This window comes from Physeter macrocephalus, chromosome 6 (genome assembly GCF_002837175.3).
Source record: "Physeter macrocephalus isolate SW-GA chromosome 6, ASM283717v5, whole genome shotgun sequence".
In the NCBI taxonomy this organism is placed as follows: domain Eukaryota; kingdom Metazoa; phylum Chordata; class Mammalia; order Artiodactyla; family Physeteridae; genus Physeter; species Physeter macrocephalus.
The window spans coordinates 60,811,514-60,818,721 of NC_041219.1; positions in this window are offsets into that span (position 1 = coordinate 60,811,514).

A 7,208-nucleotide genomic window follows, 5' to 3' on the forward strand; every position below is an offset into this window, starting at 1 on the left:
TGGTGTTAGGGATTGTTCTAATTTCATACTTTTACATGTAGCTGTCCAGTTTTCCCAGCACCACTTATTGAAGAGGCTGTCTTTTCTCCACTGTATATCCTTCCCTCCTTTATCAAAGATAAGGTGACCATATGTGTGTGGGTTTATCTCTGGGCTTTCTATCCTGTTCCATTGATCTATATTTCTGTTTTTGTGCCAGTACCATACTGTCTTGATTACTGATAGTATACATAGAGAATCCTAAGGATGCTACCAGGAAACTACTAGAGCTAATCAATGAATTTGGTAAAGTAGCAGGATACAAAATTAATGCACAGAAATCTCTGGCATTCTTATACACTAATGATGAAAAATCTGAGAGTGAAATTAAGAAAACACTCCCATTTACCATTGCAACAAAAAGAATAAAATATCTAGGAATAAACCTACCTAAGGAGACAAAAGACTTGTATGCAGAAAACTATAAGACACTGATGAAAGAAATTAAAGATGATACACATCGATGGAGAGATATACCATGTTCTTGGATTGGAAGAATCAACATTGTGAAAATGACTCTACTACCCAAAGCAATCTACAGATTCAATGCAATCCCTATCAAACTACCACTGGCATTTTTTACAGAAATAGAACAAAAAATTTCACAATTTGTATGGAAACACAAAAGACCCCGAATAGCCAAAGCAATCTTGAGAACGAAGAAAGGAGCTGGAGGAATCAGGCTCCCTGACTTCAGGCTATACTACAAACCTACAGTAAGCAAGACAGTATGGTACTGGCACAAAAACAGAAGTATAGATCAATGGAACAGGATAGGAAGTCCAGAGATAAACCCACGTACATATGGTCACCTTATCTTTGATAAAAGAGCCAAGAATATATAGTGGAGAAAAGACAGCCTCTTCAATAAGTGGTGCTGGGAAAACTGGATAGGTACATTAAAAGTATGAAATTAGAACACTCCCTAACACCATACACAAAAATAAACACAAAATGGTTTAAAGACCTAAATATAAGGCCAGACACTATCAAACTCTTAGAGGAAAACATAGGCAGAACACTCTATGACATAAATCACAGCAAGATCCTTTTTGACCCACCTCCTAGAGAAATGGAAATAAAAACAAAAATAAACAAATGGGACCTAATGAAACTTAAAAGCTTTTGCACAGCAAAGGATACCATAAACAAGACCAAAAGACAACCCTCAGAATGGGAGAAAATAGCTGCAAATGAAGCAACTGACAAAGGATTAATATCCAAAATTTATAAGCAACTCTTGCAGCTCAATAACAAAAAAACAAACAACCCAATCCAAAAATGGGCAGAAGAACTAAATAGACATTTCTCCAAAGAAGATATACAGATCGCCAACAAACACATGAAAGAATGCTCAACATCATTAATCATTAGAGAAATGCAAATCAAAACGACAATGAGATATCATCTCACACCGGTCAGATTGGCCATCATCAAAAACTCTAGAAACAATAAATGCTGGAGAGGGTGTGGAGAAAAGGGAACCCTCTTGCACTGCTGGTGGGAATAATGTAAATTGATACAGCCACTATGGAGAACAGTATGGAGGATGACTAACTCTCATCCTTCTTTCAGGTCTTTGCTCAAGTGTCACTTTCTCAGTAAGGTCTACTCTGATCATCCTGTTTAATAGAGCAACCTACCCAACCCACCCCATGCTACCAATTCCCTTAACTCTGCTCTACCTTTTGTTAAATTTTCCATAGCATTTATAACCTTCTAACATACTGTAAAATTTAGTAATTTGTATGTATATTGTCTCTCCTTCCCTGCTGGAATACGAGCTCCATGAGAGCAAAAATCTCTATCATTTTAGTTCACTGATGTATTTCCAGTATCTAAAGTAGAGCTTGGGATAAAGAAGATGTGGCACATATATACAATGGAATATTACTCAGCCATAAAAAGAAATGAAATTGAGTTATTTGTAGTGAGGTGGATGGACCTAGAATCTGTCATACAGAGTGAAGTAAGTCAGAAAGAGATAAACAAATACCGTATGCTAACACATACATATGGAATCTAAAAAAAAAAAACCAAACAAAAAAGGTCATGAAGAACCTTGGGGCAAGACGGAATAAAGACACAGACCTACTAGAGAATGAACTTGAGGATACGGGGAGGGGGAAGTAAAAAAAAAGATTAATATAAAGAAATATGTTGCTTTTCTATACACTAATAATGAACTATCAAAAAGAGAAAGCAAGAAAACAATCTCATTTAAAATCACATCAAAAAGAATAAAATACCTAGGAATAAACTTTACCAAGGAGGTGAGAGACCTATACTCTGAAAATTATAAGACACTGATGAAAGAAACTGATTACAATATAAAGCAATGGAAAGATACCCCATGTCCTTGGACTTAAAAATACTGTAAAAATGGCCATACTACCCAAAGTAACCTACAGATTTAATGCAATCCCTATCAAAATACCCATGACATATTGTTCTAGAACTAGAAAAAATAATCCTAAAATTCATATGGAACCACAAGAGACTCTGAATTTCCAAAGCAATCTTGAGAAAAAGAACAAAGCTGGAGGTATCACCCTCCCAAGTCTTCACACTATACTACAAAGCTACAGTAATAAAAATAGTATGGTACTGGCACAAAAACAGAGGCATATCAATGGAACAGAATAGAGAGTCCACAAATAAACCCATGCACCTATGGTCAATTAATCTACAACAGAGGCAGAAATACACAATGGAAGAAACAGTCTCTTCAATAAGTAGTGCTGGGAAAACTCAACAGCCACCTGTAAAAGAATGAATCAGAACATTTTCTCACACCATATCTAAAAATAAACTCAAAATGGATTAAAGACCTAAATGTAAGACCAGAAACCATAAAAATCCCAGAAGAAAACATAAGCTGTATGCTCTTTGACATAAATAATAGCAATATTTCTTTAGATCAGTCTCCTCAGGCAAAGGAAACAAAATAAACAAATGGGACCTAATTCAAAGCTTTTGCACAGCAAAGGAAAGCATCAACAAAACGAAAAGACACCTATTATACAGGAGAAAATATTTGCAAATGACATGACCAACAAGGAGTTAATATCCAAAATATATGAACATCTCATACAATTCAATATCAAAGAAAAAAACAACCCAATTTAAAAATGGGAAGAAGACTTGAATAGACGTTTTTCCAAAAAAGACAACAGACAGCCACCAGTCACAAGAAAAGATGCTCAACATCATTAATCAGAGAAATGAAAATCAAAACCACAATGAGATATCACCTCATACAGGTCAGAATGGCTATCATCAAAAAGAACAGAAATAACAAATGTTGGCAAGGATGTAAAGAAAAGGGAACCTTAGTACACCGTTGGTTCAAATGCAAATTGGTGTAGCCACTATGGAAAACAGTATGGAGGTTTCTCAAAAAACTAAAAATAGAACTAGTATACAATCCAGCAATTCCACTCCAGGGTATATATCCAAAGAAAATGAAAACACTAATTTGAAAAGATACATGCACCCCAATGTTCATAGCAGCATTATTTACAATAGCCAAGATATGGAAGCAAACTAAGTGTCCATCAACAAATGAGAGGATAAAGAAGATGCAAGATAGACACACACACACACACACACACAAAAAACACCCAGAATATTACTCAGTCATTAAAAAGAATGAAATTTTGCCATTTGCAACAACATGGATGGACCCAGAGGGTATTATGCTCAGTGAAATAAGTCAAACAGAGAATGACAAATGCTGTATGTTATCACTTACGTGTGGAATCTAAAAAATAAAACAAATGAATGAATATAACAAAACAGAAACAGACTCACAGATACAGAGAAAAAACTAGTGGTTACCAGTGGGGAGAGGGAAGGCAGAGAGGCAAGAAAGGGGAAGGGGATTAAGAGATACAAACTATTATGTGTAAAATAAATAAGCTACAAGAATATATTGTATATAGTGTATATAACACAGGGAATATAGCCAATATTTTATAATAACTTTAAATGAAGTATAATCTATAAAAATACTGAATCACTTTTTTACACCTGAAATTAATATACACTGTAAATCAACTATACTTCAATTTTTTTAAAAAAAGAAAGAAGGGCCTGCCTTAGCACATGAAAATAAGCTCAATTCACTATAATGAGAGAAATTCAAACTTCTATAACTTCAAACTAAACTCACAATGAGTACCATTTCTCATGGTAAAAATTCAAATTCCTGAGAACACACTCAGTTGGTGAAGCCATGGGAAAGCAGACCTAGTATGCCACATATTGTTTAAGAATGAAGGGAAAATAAAAATGAGTATACATATTTGCTTATTTTTACAAAAAGAAACACAAAAATATACATCAGAAATAAATGCAAATGGTTACCAAGAAAGAGTGGAAGAGAATGAAGTATCAGGTATAAGAATAAGAGTGACAGGCATAGAGATTTTTTTAAAGTAAAGCCTAAAATTGAACGCAAATATCAAAAAGTAACCTTAGGAATAGGAAAGGATGTCTTTCTCACCATTGTTTTTCAACATAATTCTGGAAGTTTAGCTAAGGCAATAAGAGAAGGAAAGAAAAGACATATTTGAAAGGAAGAAATTAAACTGTCTTTCCTCACAGATAACAAGATCATCTATGTAGAAAATCCAAAAGAACCAACAAAAAACTTCTGGAACTAACAAGTGATTACAGCAAGGTTGCAGGGTACAAGGTTAACATTAAAAAGTCAATCAATTTTCTATATAAAAGCAATGAACAAGTAGAATTTGATATTAAAAGTGCATTACCATTTATATTAGCACCCTCCAAAAAAGAAATCTTAGTTAGATCAATGGAACAGAGAGCCCAGAAACTGACCCACATAATTAGGCAATTAACCTTTAAAAGAAGCAAAGGCAAGGCAATACAATGGAGCAATGATAGTTTTTTCAACAAACAGTGCTGGAACAACTAAACATCCTCGTGGGAGAAAAAAAAAAAGAAAAAAGAATCTAGACATAAACCTTACACCCTTCATGAAAACTAACTCAATATAGATCACAGATGTAAATGTAAAACACAAAACTATAAAACTCTTAGAAGATAACATAAGAGAAAACCTGGATGACCTCAGGTACGATGATGACTTTTTAGACACAGCACCAAAGGCATGACCCGTGAAAGAAAGAATAAGTTGGACTTCATTAATATTAAAAAATTCTTCTCTGCGAAAAAATGTTAAGAGAATGAGCAGACAAGTCACAGACTGGGAGAAAATGTTTGCAAAAGACACCTCTAAAAAAAGACTTATCCAACATATACAAAGAACTTTAAAAATTCAACAATAGGAAAACAACTTGATTTTAAAATGGGCAAAAGACTTGAACAGACACCTCACTGAAGAAGATATGTAGATGACAAATAAGCATATGAAAACAGAAATATAGATCAATGGAACAGGATAGAAAGCCCAGAAATAAACCCATGTACCTATGGTCAATCACTCTGTGACAAAGGAGGAGAAGACTTAAATAGACATTTCTCCAAAGAAGACATAAAGATGGTGAAGAGGCACATGAAAAGATGTTCAACATCCCTAATTATTAGAGATATACAAATCAAAACTACAGTGAGATACACCTCACACCAGTCAGAATGACTATCATCAAAAAATCTACAAACAATAAATGCTGGAGAAGGTGTGGAGAAAAGGGAACCCTCCTACATTGTTGGTGGGAATGTAAATTGGTACACCCACCACTATGGAGAACAGTATGGAGGTTCCTTTAAAAACTAAAAATAGAGCTACCATATGATTCAGCAATCCCACTCCTGGCCATATATCTGGAGAAAAACATGGTTCAAAAGGAAAAATGCACCCCAGAGTTCATTGCAGCACTGTTTACAATAGCCAAGACATGGAAGCAACCTAAATGTCCATCGACAGACAAATGGGTAAAGAAGATGTGATACATATGTACAATGGAATATTACTCAACCATAAAAAATGAAATAATGTCATTTGTAGCAGCATGGATGGACCTGGAAACTACCATACAAGGTGACATAAGTCAGACAGAGAAAGACAAATATATGATACCGCTTATATGCGGAATCTAAAAAAAAGGAATGATACAAATGAACTTATTTACAAAACAGAAACAGACTCACAGGCTTAGAGAAGGAACTTATGGTTACGGGGTGGGACAGGTGGTAGGGAGGGATAGATTGGGAGATGGGGATTGACATGTACACACTGCTATATTTAAAACAGATAACCAACAAGGACCTACTATATAGCACAGGGAACTCTGCTCAATATTCTGTAATAACCTAAATGGGAAAGCAATTTGAAAAAGAATAGATATATGTACATATATAACTGAATCACTTATACTGCACACCTGAAACTAACACTACGTTGTTAATCAACTATACTCCAACATAAAATAAAAAATTTTTAAAAAGGTGTTCAACATCATATATCATGAGAGAATTGCATATTAAAACAACGAGATACCCGTACACACTTACTAGAAGAGACAAAATCCAAAACACTGATAACACCAAACACTGGCAAGGATGCAGAGAGGTGGGAGCTCTCATTCACTGGTGGTGGGAACGCAAAATGGTATGATCGCTTTGGAAGATAATCTGGCAGCTTCTTACAAAGCTACACATAGTCTTGCCATAAGGACAGGGATTATCAGTAGATGCTGAAACCACCAGGATATCCACATCATCTCAAAGTATTACCCACAGATTGCTTAATAATTACAAAGAGGGGGTACTTTTGCAATTGAAAGATATGATTGATATTTCCTTTCTCTCCTCTAGGGTTTTCTTTTTCTAGGGTGCTAACCAAACTTACTATCTGTGGCGGCTTTGTACTGTGTCAGTTTAACTAAGCTGGAGCCACATTCCCCAGAATTCCCTTCCTATATGTCCTGGAGTAGAGTTGGTCACATGAGAAATGTGTGAGTGATTTAGAAGGTGGACATGAAGCAGCACAGTCAATGAAATGTTGGGGTTTTTTTAGGGTTGAAATACTACTGGGTTAAGGGCCATTCAACCCATGTGCTCCTCCATCTAATCCTCACCACTTCCATTTCTAGGATGTGAGGCCAATGATCTGGCTCAGGGGACAGAAGCAGAGGATTCGTTTGTTTTTTTTGTTTGTTTGTTTGTTGTTTTTTTTTTTT